The 12,543-nt window shown below is 36.1% G+C and overlaps 1 protein-coding gene across 11 annotated transcripts in view; it reads left to right on the forward strand.

Annotated features, from left to right (window-relative positions):
• LOC119704257 overlaps positions 1 to 12,543 on the forward strand; it is a 279,500-nt gene that overhangs the window by 85,220 nt on the left and 181,737 nt on the right. The window lies entirely within an intron of this gene.

Raw genomic sequence — 12,543 nt, forward strand, 5'->3', positions numbered from 1 at the left:
TCTTACCCATAGTAATATGTGTATGGTTGCATTGAAAAAATTCTGTCAGATCTGTGGTGCTTTTAAGAAAATTAACTTTAGTTACACACTGGAGTTTTAGGATGTTCAAGAGGCTAAAAAAAATGGGGCTTTCACCTGACAGCTCACAGAGAGCTTATGAAAGGAGTCTGTGCAAAGCAGGTGACTTTACCTCAGTTCAAAACTATTAGCACATCGTTTATGGCATCATAAAAAATGCTTCTTGTTGTGCTTTGATGAGAAAGCCTGCTAAGAGCGTAGAAGTGAATGGTATGCACTGTAATATCAAGTTGATCTGTAATCATATTTTTGATGTGTCAATATGTAAGGAAGTAATCTCTCTGATTAAAAAAAAAATTAGTCTGATTCATTTTCACTGGGTCAAGTGCTGTTGCTAATCCAGAGTCTTTGTCAGCTTGCAGGCTTTCTTGTGTGCTGTGTTTTTTACACTTTTGCTTAAAAGGCAGGTAAGATGATACTGTTAGCACTTTCTGCTCTTGTATTTTTTACTCAGAACAATAATGTGATAGACTTAAAATAGCTGCTTTTAGCAAATTCTATTTTCCACATGTGTATTCATGGGAAGACAGATGGTCAGAGAAGGATAGAATTACTTTAATTTATTTGCCTTAGCAATTTTTTTCTTCTGTTTATGGTGTCATCTTTAGTGTCATACAAATTCATTCATGAAATAAAAACTTTGATAGTATTGGAGAAAAAAAAAATTAATTGTGCCCTCTGAAACATGGTGCAAATATTATAGAAATGTAGTTTATTATGCTAAGTTTTGACAGGAAAAAAATGCCACTTTGTGCTCTGAATATTTAACTAGAGGAAGATCTCTCACAACTATGATCTGTCCATAGTACGAGTTAATCTCTGTGGTTTATATTTGGATTGCAGGAATGAATCATTCTTGCAACTTTGTGCATATTTCCTAGTGGAATATCTTTGCTGTATTTTTTCTTACTCATATAATGTGGCTTTAAATTTTGCATTGTAATTGTCCCTATTTCAGACCAGATTTTTTTGTCAATATTTCTTAACGAAGTTTCATACAGACACAAGTAATAAGTGTCTGGTTATGAGTGGGAGTGTTGCTCTGAGGTATGCACAGAGATAACTGCTGAGTGCCTCAGACTTGAAACCTCTTATAATAATATTGTTCCTAGCACCTGGCACACAAGAATATTCCAGGATTGGGTCCTGCAGGCAGTCAACATGATAATGAGGATTAATTCCAGTAAATGAACATGCACATAAGGACTAAGATCTTTGGTAGTTGTGTACTGCTTGTGTGTGCATAAACAGTTTATAATGGTTTTGTCTCCTAGATTTTCTTTTCAGTATTTCAAACTACTACAACGTTAGGAAAACTACTTTTATATTCCAACCCTAGTGCTTAAAACAGGTGAAGTCCTCAGAGAACTAACACTGCAGAGTCCGTAGAGCGTGGCATTTATTTTTGGGGTTTTTTTTTGTTTGTTTGTTTAAGAGAGAATATTTGAATTAATTATTAAAGATGCTCTTTTTCTTCACTTTTTTTAAGAAGGTCTTGATGTTTTAGTGAGCCTTGAGTTATGATAAACAGGCAAACCCCAAATCGTAGGTTACTCTTTAAAGGATTTAAAAACAAAAGTCTTTGAAGAGCAGCCCCGTCTAATCCCATGGGAAAAAAAACCCAACAAACTCAAAAAACAAAAACCCACAAAAAAATCAAATCCAAAACAGACAAAAAAAGAAACAAAAAATCAAAACTAAAACAAAACAAAAAAAATAACCTATAAAAAGAACCAAAAAAACCCACCACACACAAAAACAAACCACCAAAAAAAACCCCAAAAAACCAAAAAAAGCCCCCGAAAAAAACCCCAAAAACCAAAGCAACGTTTTCCCCCGCTCCTTCAGCAAACTGAAGCATCAGATCCCCGCCGGCCCGGCCCGTGTGCGGTGGTCCCGCCGGTGGGATGTAGGAGGTGCAGCCCCTGCGCTCCCGGGCAGGGCGGTGCTGCCGGGGCGCGGTGGGACGGAGCGGACCGCAGCGGGCAGGCTCTGCTCGCGGCCCTCCCGGCCTTTCCCAGCCCTTTCCCGGTTCTTCCCTGCCCTTCCCTGCCCGCGTCCCCCGGCGGGTGCCGGTCGGACTCGGGCAGAGCTCCCCGGCCCCTCCGCCCAGCCAGCGCGGTGGGGTTTTCTCCCCTTTCGCTCCTCAGCGCACGGGCGGCTGGAAAATCGGAAATGATCTTAATTAAAGGTTTTCTGTGCAGAAACAAGCGGGCCCCTTTTTGTGCGCCAGGCGAAGGCAGCAGACCTTATCACAAAAGACAAAAGCAAATATGTATCAGGCAACAAAAGATGTCCACGGTTGCTTGCAGCGGGGGAGATTTCTCTTTCTCTCTCGGTGAAGATGTTTAACAGCGTAAGATGTTTATCGGGACTCCTTGTTGAAATTCTTTGTTTCTCTGCAAGGTCTACAAATGAAACTGTTTTCCTTTCTGTGAAACGTAAAATGAAGCCCATGAGTTAAAGTGCAGAGAATGCAAACACCTGCTTGTCCCTCTGTTGACTTTGCGTTTCAAGAAGGTCTTTTCTGTTCCGCATGATAATGGTTTGGGGGCTTGGTTTTGTTTGATTTTTTTGTTTATCCTGTGTGGAGATAAATGGTCATCTTGCCTGTCTTCACTTTGTGTCGCTTCTGATGCAGCGACTGTCTCCGTTAAAGGAATACCACGTCGTTAAATGTATTCCTTCTTCAGAACGTGTGTCACTGAGTGAATAAGCTATTGCATTTTACTGTTTTCCCTGTCTTGGTTTATTTTTGTATGTTCTTTCTTTTTTCTTAATGCTCTGTTTGATTAGCTGCATGTCTTAAAACTACATTTTCATCCATGAATGAAAAGAAGGAAACATTAGAATCCATGTAACCCCTTCCAGCACTATTTCCTGTTCCCCTTAACTATTTCATACATGGAAAAAAGATCTTTCAGAGGTACTTGAATGCTGATTATCCAGAGGTCTCATACAAATGTATCCCTAATACGAGTTTTAGGTGTTATTTGAAATGTGTAAACACTTTTATGAGTATTCATCCCCAACAACTGGGTTATCAGTTAACGACAAAATCTGTCATAGGAATTTAAAGTTTTATAATATGACCCCCCACTTTTTCCAACTTGTGAAGACACTACTTGTGATAAAATTTATTCACATGGCAAGTGTTCAGTCTCATAATAAGCATTGATGTTATTGTTGATGTTATTGCACAGATTTCTGGTAATGGACAACATAATTCAAAGTAATGCCTGCAGTCACTATTTGGGTTTTTTTTTTTTTTTCTAATTCACAGGATTTGAGGAACACTTTAAAACACTTTTCCACAGCAATTTAGAAAAGAGCTTTACAGTAACATAGGCTTTTAAGTACAATGCTGTAAAGTAAAAGTACTGCATTGTAACAGAATTGCTAAACCCAGACAGGGCTTGCCTGCTGTTTTAATATATTTCATAGGTACTGGAGGCAGGGGGGGTGACTATACTTGTAGATAGTCCTATTTGTCTGAGAAAATATATTCAAAGTGGGATTCCTTCCTGGGAGCAAGCATTTGTGGAATTTAAACCTTTGTATTCCATATACATCATTACATTTTAAATTAATAATGCAAAATAAAGCTTTGTATTGGGAAACAGATTGAAGTATTGTTTTGGTTTCTTTATTAATGAATATAATTTTTTTTAAACTTCTCTGAAACTTCACAGAACTGCCAGTTTTAGAAGAACAATTCCTAGGTGTGTTTGTAAATTATTTACCTTTGTACAAAACTTAAAGATCTAAGTTTTAATGAAATGAAATTATTTTAGTTCTAATTTGACAGAATAGTTCTTAGATTAAGATGCTCTATGATTCTTTATTCTGATATGTCTATTTCAATTCTGATTACAGAGCTTGCATTCTATTTTTCCTTTGTTACTGCATCCAGAGAGTTTAATACTTTTTTCTTATAGTTGTATAGAGCACCAGTAAATTAAACGGTCTCAGGACTTTCTTAAAATAGGTAGATTTCTTTTTTTGTTATTGTTTTTTCTTTCTCGGTTCAGAGTTATCTCTATACCAGAAATAGAGCGTGTTCTATAATAATTTGCAAAATTTTTATCTTATACTAAGCCTTTGTATTTCTGATAATATTAGAGCGTGTGCCTGGAAGCTAAAAAAAATAAATAGAATATAAATTATTATGATTTTTTTTCCATTTCATCAAATAAAATTATTATCTGGGCTACCTTGGATTGAACTACTATCATTTTCTCAGGCTCTTTGGCAAGACACAAGTTCTTCAGTCAAGAAAGATTTATTCTTCAGAAACAGAGTATCTTCTGTAGACATATATTCTGTAAAATATTAAATGCCATATACTTTTGGAATGCTTTTGCCCTCAAGATCAGTTTTCTTCTTTAAAAAAAAAAAAAAAAAGAAAGAAACTTAGACTGCTCCAACTTTCTTTTCTAACAGCACATGCATTATTTGAGGATTTTATTGTTTTGAGTTTTATAAATACAGTAGTGAATTGTTTTTTCTGCAGAAGCAGGAAAGTAGAAAGAAGGGAGGGGAAAAAGCATAATGCCCAAGTTGACAGAAAAATCTCATCTTTTAAGATACCTTACCTTCTTATTTACTTCTATATGATATCATACCTTGTTTAGAAAAGGATTTGTAATGGTTAAGATGGCCAGAATCTCAGAAACACTGAAAACCATACTGCTGTGGAAATAAGTTCACTCCAATATTAGGAAGTCATTTGTACAAGTGAAATGCATTGTTGCTGATGATAGCAATGCTGACCGTTCTGTAAGGTGGTTGGTGGTAAAAAAACAAATTTGAAATTTATTTTCCAGTGCAAGTGAAGTATTTAGACATGAAAGGGAGGGATATTAAAGTATGAGTATTTTTAGTACAGTTTTGTACAGATGGGACTGTAATTGGTGACATGGGAATAGTATGTATACTGAAATATTTGAAATGCTAATTCATTTTTTGTTTCAGTTTTCCAACTTCCAGCTGTAATTATGGATCTTATTTAACAGATGCTAACACAGGGAGTAACTTCACTCCTGGAGTAGTTCCACTGAGACATGGAAGTAAAGTTAAGGCTCAGGTGCTTCAGCATTGATGTAGGTGCAGTTCTAGGAATTTGTTGAATGCTACTATTAAAGGCCGTCTGGTGCCTAGGTTACAAACCATTTGCATTTTGAATATATTTAGTTACACATAACTAAATTATGCACTGATATTCTTTATCAAGATTAATGGAGGCCTTTAAATTTAAATTTATCACTACTTACAATCCTTAAAATTTCATTATTTGTTGACAGAGGTGAATGAATCTAAAGTGTATTTAGATCCACAATGCTCTCATAAAATTTGAGAGATGGATGTGAAATTGTTTATGAACTATTTCAATTAGTTTTATACTATTTTCCAGTGGGATGTATTATATACAAAGAAGTGTTCTAATAACAGTAATAAGGTGTCTAAATTTCCTCAAGTCTTCTTTTTGAATTTTCAAGAATATCTGAATAAAGCATCTGTTTAAAAGAAGTTCTATACAAGCAGAGGTTCTGTTGGCAGAATGAACTGAAATAAAAACTTAAGGCTTCCGTCAGTGTCTTCCCTCTGTGAAAATAATAGAAACACATTAAAAAGACAACTTTTGTTATTCTATTTTTTGTTAAAATATAAAATCAACTTAATACACAGAATGAATTTCATTGTTTGTTGTGTTTTTTCCTCTTATCAGTATTGAAATATATGTATCTTTTATAGTTCCATTTTTATTTACTGGAAGCACTGTATTACTGTTCAGTGGGAAACCCTATAGTATTTAATCCAGTTTAAAAATTTTATTTTTAACTTTTTATTTTTAACTTTCAGGTCAAATTAAATGTCTTTGTAATTGTAAACTTAAAAATCAGTAATATCCTGAATGACTTAAGTCCCATGGGACTTTTAAACAAGGGTTTAGTAGGAAAGTATCCAAAAATATTCAGTATAATATTAATAGAAATTACTTTAAATTCTTTGTTGTGCAACAGGAAATATGTTCCTTTTCTAACATTTCTGGCTGTTGAACAAATTCTTCAAGAATTTGTAATAGTGAAACAATTTTGTAAATTCTGGAGCAGGGTAGTATTTTCCTTCACTATAAGGACAGAAAATCCTTACAGGACAAAGAAGTATAACCCCTGAAGGAATGCACTACACAGTAGAACAAATCCTTCTCCATTCCTGAAAAGCAACTAAGCTTATCTTGTGGTGTTGTTGGGGGTTTTTTTGTTATTATTATTATTATTATTATTATTGTTATTATTATCCAAAGTGATATTAAGATGTTTTAAAGGTTAATGAGAAAACAGAAAGCACATTTTGAAGCAAATTCAGGATGCTTCAGAATAAAGAAAAGAACAGCCTGGTACTGTGCTTCCTTTTGAAACTTAAACTTGAACAAAAATGTTTTTGCATTTGTTCAGATGCCCTTTTTCTTCTTGCTTTGAAAGGACTGCAATTGAGTAGGGATTTGTTTTGATAAAGACGAATAGAAGTATAATTATAGAAGGGTGAGTAGAGGTTACGAAGTTGTTTCAGGTTTTCTAAGTTATTCAGTCATAATTTTTAATGATTTTTCTTTCCTTATTCCAATGAAAAAAAAAATGAGGGTGTGACTGATGCAGTACTTAGATGGTTAAGCTGAATTTTCAGCCTAAATGCAAAAACAATAAAAAGTATAACAGGGAACTTCATATTGCTTCACATTAATGTGCAGGGCCAGACCATAACTATGGGAAGGATAACAGAGTGGGAAGTAATTTGCTGTGTGAGCTGAGGTGGCTTTTTTGAAAGACACAGCACACTATCTTTTTAGGCAGTAATAAGGATTAAGTAAAAAAAAAAAAAAAAAAAAAAAAAATCCTCGCTTTGTCAACCAATTTGTTTGCTTGATTTTTTTCATGTATTTTCCAAGATACTTTCCTGTGCAAATGAGGTGGATAATTCACATAGTTTTATGGAAGATATCCCCTTGCCCCCACATTATTTTTCAGCTCTTTGGCCCTTCCATCTCTTACTATTTCAAGTTCTTATTTTGATTCTTAGTTGTTAGAGCCAAACAAATACAGGAGAGATCTTCATCATGCCACTGTGCTTTGCTTTATACAGTCATGTTTGTTTTCCTGGTGTGTGAGGGGAAGGTGGCAGCAGTTTAATCAAGCCAGTGTTTGATGGGCTCTGGGAGGTTTCTGCCTTTCACTTAGTCCTTGAAGAGAAGGATCAGTCCCATACCTGAAGCATCGGAGTACAAAAGACAGGAGAATACTCACCTCTTGGGTAGAATTTCAAACCAGTGGGGACCTATTCAGGCCAGAAGGGAAGAGACTCTCTGTGTGGAGCTCTGGAAGGAGCTTGGAACTCCAAGAGAATGAGTGGAGGGTTTTGGTGAATTGGCAGGAAGCCAGGGCAGGAGAAGTTCCAAGATGTTTGCCTAGCTGTGCGGAGGACTTTGGTTTTAATGATGGGAATGGAATAACAAAAGAGGAAGGATTCAGGCGTTTGTTTTCTCTGTGGCCTGAGTAGTACCAGAAAGGTGTTTCTGTTTTGTATGCAACATCAGGAACAGAATAAATGCATTTGGCTTAAGGATGTCACAAGTAGCTCTGTTGTAGTGAAAGATGTTTGTTACAAACTGCATATTATGGGTAAAATTAGTTTTGGATTGATTTGTTTTCAAATTGGTTTAGCCATTCAGATTCAATTTTATCTATGACATTGAGGGGTTTCTAGACGACTCTTTCCTGAATAACACTATGGAGCTTTTTGGCATTATACCCAAATTAACAGCATGCTGCGTCATTAAAAAATAAAAGAGCTGCAATTTTTTCTTGGCGTAGATTTCGGCAAAGCAATAAAAGACTCCCTATGTTGATTACAAATATTGTAGAGTGTTTACTTTTATCCATAAACTTAGAGCATTTCATATTTGGATATATTGTATGTGGCTTCTTAAGACCTTTTCTATTGTTCTGCTTGTATCTTGTTCAAGGAGAGTTTCAGGTCTCATTCAAGAGATATTTTTGAAGGACAAAAACAGCGTGTCCTGCAGGAAAAGCAAAGGCAATGAAGGTATTTGTAGGCAGGATACACATATATTAGCAATCTTGCCTTTAGTTATTACCTACTCTTGTAGTGATGGAAAGTTGCAGATTTCCAGTGCCCTCATTTCTCCATATTTTAAAAAGGAATAAAATTGACCTGGTCTGAAAGCCAGTAGTGCTGTTCTTTATTGCTGCATTCTAATACTAGAATGTATTTGCTATTTGTGATTTGCTCATTATTAGACCAAACAAAAGTTTCTGTTTTTCTAGTTCTAATGTTTATACAGAGAACTCTCCAAGCTTCATGCAGTCTAGGTGTTTCCACTTTTCAAAATTAATAATTGAAGAACTCCATGTAACTTCCCAGTGAGGTCTTTGCACACACCAAACCTCTTCCTGCATAATCCCATATGACCACGAAACTTTCCCAACCAGAAACTTCAGGTCCTGTGAGTTGTAAAATGGTTTACAGCTGGCTAAAAGCTTCTGAAAAGTATTGATAAAAATGCCTTTTGGTGGCTCAGTAATAAAGGAAAAGGCAAGGATGAACTATCCCTGCCTTGGGCGGGAGAGGAGCTGGCTCTGGACTTGTTCTGCGGGACAGTGCAGGCAGAACTTTAGCTTTACACTTTAGCTATTCACTGGAGCTGTCTGAAAGCCAAGAATTCATTTTAAAAAAAAATATTTTTGTGCTGTTCAATTTTGGTTTTTCATTTCATTGCAACAGAAGCAAGGTTTTCATGCCTTTTGGTGTAGCACATGGATAAAGGGAATAGGGAATAGGAGAAGCCATCATGGAATAGCTGGGGGACCAGAATCCCATGCTGTTCATGCTACCTGCTGTGCATGACTAGGGCAGGGATATAGATCGGAATCACCTAATCTTTTTTCTGTTCTGAAAATGAAGAAGTTACACTTTTTAAAGTATATTCTTAAGAAATGCTCATATTTTTACTTATTTAACTATATTTTTTGACTGGTTCATTGTTGGTAGCATTTAGTGGGTGGCTTTTATGCCATATCCTACTCCTATGCAGGATTGTTTTCAAGATATCTTTCATGTTGAATAACACACAATTTCAGACAGAATTGACATTTATGAAAAATAGAAATATGAGTGCTAATGTTCTTAATTTGAAATTCTGGAGACAGTTAGTAAGAAAGTTTAATCAACCATTAAATAATCAATAGTTACTAGTTCACAGAAGGTTTATCAAAATTTTAATTTATTTGGTTCAAGGGTATTGGAAAATATAATTTTCAACAGCCTTAAGGAGTTAGAAGTCTCACTCCCATTGAATTTAAAGCAATTTGAACATTTTATTACCTCAGGCTTCCTTAATAATCCCAGCATCCATGAGTTGCATCTGTTGTTCTTTTACCATTGAAAGAAGTGAATTGTGGATTCTAAATTTCTAGTTCTTCTGAAACGCATGGATCTGGATAACAAGAAATGAAACATTCTCAGGTAAACTTTGAATTCTTAGAAAACTTTGTAGAGGGACTTTTGAATATTGCATAATGAGTAAATTCAGTTTCATTTTTCTTCTTGCTTGTCTTTAAGATCCATCTAATTCTGTGAAAAAGATCATGTGTTAAGGATTTTTTTTTTCTTTTTTTTTGTTAGTTGCATAATTTAGATAAGAGAACTCCTTTTACTGGGAAACATTTGTGATGTGAAGACTCTTTACTGAATTTTTTTTTTTTTATTCATACTCCTAACAGAAAAAGTACTTGCTGTCTTTGTCTCTCTCTAGATATTTAAATTTATCTTTGGAGTGTTATCTTAAATTACTCTGAAGATATTCAGACTAACTTAATATTCAGTCACTATTTTTATTTTATCTCATTATATTGAGTGGATCAGACTAAATTTTCTGGGAAAAACATTTTCAGTGAATAAAATTTTCCAAGTATATTTGTTACCTTCACTTTTATTATCATACGACCAATAATTCAGCCTTTCTCAACTCCTTGATTCTTATGGCTTCTAGCTTGTCCATAGTCTTCCTTCACTTCAGAAGCAGTTTATATGGATCTATGGAAAACATGCTTGCAGAAAATAGTATATTAGAAATAGTATATTATTGTGCCTCACGTTTTGGAGCACATGAACTGGTTTCATTTCAGATGAACCAAATGTGGGAGATGTGTTGCAGCCAGGCACTTAAACCACAGAGGCAAACTAGAGTGGAAATGTTCATAGCATAGCATGGGCATCATGTTCTCAGTAGCACGTAGCCAGAATCACCCTGTAGCCTGGCAGGTGGAGCATTTCTTTGAAAAGGGGTTTGTGTGTATTGACTTCTCCATGTGCAGAAAAGAAATGGCTTAACCATCATACTGTCTGAGCAACTGGTCAAAAAATCTATTTCTGTATTTAAAGTAAGAAAAAAGGGTTTGGGGGAACCAGTCAACAGCATTGCCCTTCCCCTTCCACGGTTAGCATGACTTGCAAAGTAGAAATGGTAAGGTGTGAGGAAAAACTGCTGAAATCTGGCCCCTCTACATCATCTCCTGAGAAAAGGTGCCCTCCTACAGTTCTGAGCAAAACGTATGAGAGGTAAGATTAAGTCATATCCTTAGTATTCCCTATTGCCCAGCTGGACACAGGGATCTGATAAACATGCTGAGGACTTTTGTACTGTCTCCTTCCCTCCCTCCCTTCCTTCCAATCTCCCTCTCTTCCTTCCTCCCTCTGTCCCATCCAGCCTTTACTTCTGATGAAGTATTGCTGAAGGACAGAAGGGAGAAGGAGGAGTCCTTTCCCTTTTCCCTGGGCTGAGACAAGCTCTTCTATCCCTGGCTGTGGGATGTACAGCAACATCTCAGCTCCAGCCTGCTTGGCCTCCTGGGAATCCAACTGGCAGGTGAGGTGGCTCAGCCTGCTGTGCCATCCTGAGATTTCAGGATGTTTGCTCTGGATCAGTCCTGCGGAATGAGTGCGAGGTGAGTTGAGGGTCAAACTCCGGATTTAGAAATGCACAGTTCTAGTCAGAAAACAGCCTTTGTCTCTGTAGAGTAAAAAGTCTCCAGAGTAATGGTAAAATAGGAACAGCCATTATTACCAGGCAGTAGGATGAGATCTGCGGGGAGGGCAGTTTTCTCCCACCAGGAAATGGGATGTATTTAACATGGATAGGGAACAACTGTGCCAGGCTGTGAATCTGCTGTGGTAAGCCAGAAGTTCCATCACCAGATTCTATCATGTAGAAACCCTTAAAAAATTCCTAAGTGTCCTTCCATCTGCGCTGCTCTACAGTTCAAACTAAAACATGCTGCAGAAGACTATCCGTCTTGTCAGAAGTTGGAATTGTAAAAGCAAAATGTAGTAATATAAGAGTGATTTGTCTCTTGAGAAACATTTCCTTTTGATGATTAGATAACTGTAGAATAATAAGAACCTTTCAAAGCATTTATGCAAAGAAGTTTATTATTAAGCCACAAATATAGTCTAAATTCAAAAGGCAAGATTGGGATGCTTTAACTTCCCCTGTTTGTACTGTGGTTTGTGTATCACAAGATGACAGCTGTAGCTCAGAGGACAGACATGCTCCTGGCAAGTGATGGGTGTTTGTGGGCAGGAACTTCCTGGGAGATATTGACCGGGTCACGGGCAGCTGCTCAGAAATTTGTTAAGTAATCTATCTAATATGTCCAAGGAGTAGCACATCCGAATCAATCCATCCAAATGCCTCAGGAATATCAATAAAGAGATAATAAATCTGATAATTCTCTGTGATTTGCTCTGGTGTGAAGCTACCGGAGAAGCCTTGTACAGTATGAAGATTAATTCTAGTACACATTTGTTAGGGTGACAAATGCTCCATGCCAGGACTGTGGCTGGTGAAAAATTAATTTCAAATTAATTCCAAACTTTATTTTCTGCAATAATCTGCTGTCATAAAAGTGAATGGCAACAAATGGCAATTGCTGAGGACATTTTCAAAAGGCAAGTAGACCCCAGGTTTACCAAATGACCTAGCTTTTTTTTTTCTTTTTTTTTTTTTTCTTTTGTGGCTCTCCCACAGAATTTCTGTTTGGCAAAAAACCACTTATTTCTCTGCTGTTGTTCTAAATTTTAAACCATAGTAAAGATAACAATAAACTATTAAGTATAACATAGTAAATACAAAGCCAAAAGGGATAATATATATATTAGATAGTTGATACCATAGCCCAATTAGGCACATTAGTTCTATGTCCTTTGTGAGAAGGAAAAAAAAAAATAGTCCCATCAGGCACAGTCCTGAAGCCGATATTTTTGTGTTTCCTTTGACTGTCATAGGTGTAAAAGCTGTAAAAAGTATATAGTCTAGAAATTATGTTACATATATTATAGACTACTTATAATAATCTATAATTCATTTACTTTTTTTTCCATTGGTCA

This window comes from Motacilla alba, chromosome 1, assembly GCF_015832195.1.
Source record: "Motacilla alba alba isolate MOTALB_02 chromosome 1, Motacilla_alba_V1.0_pri, whole genome shotgun sequence".
Classification (NCBI taxonomy): domain Eukaryota; kingdom Metazoa; phylum Chordata; class Aves; order Passeriformes; family Motacillidae; genus Motacilla; species Motacilla alba.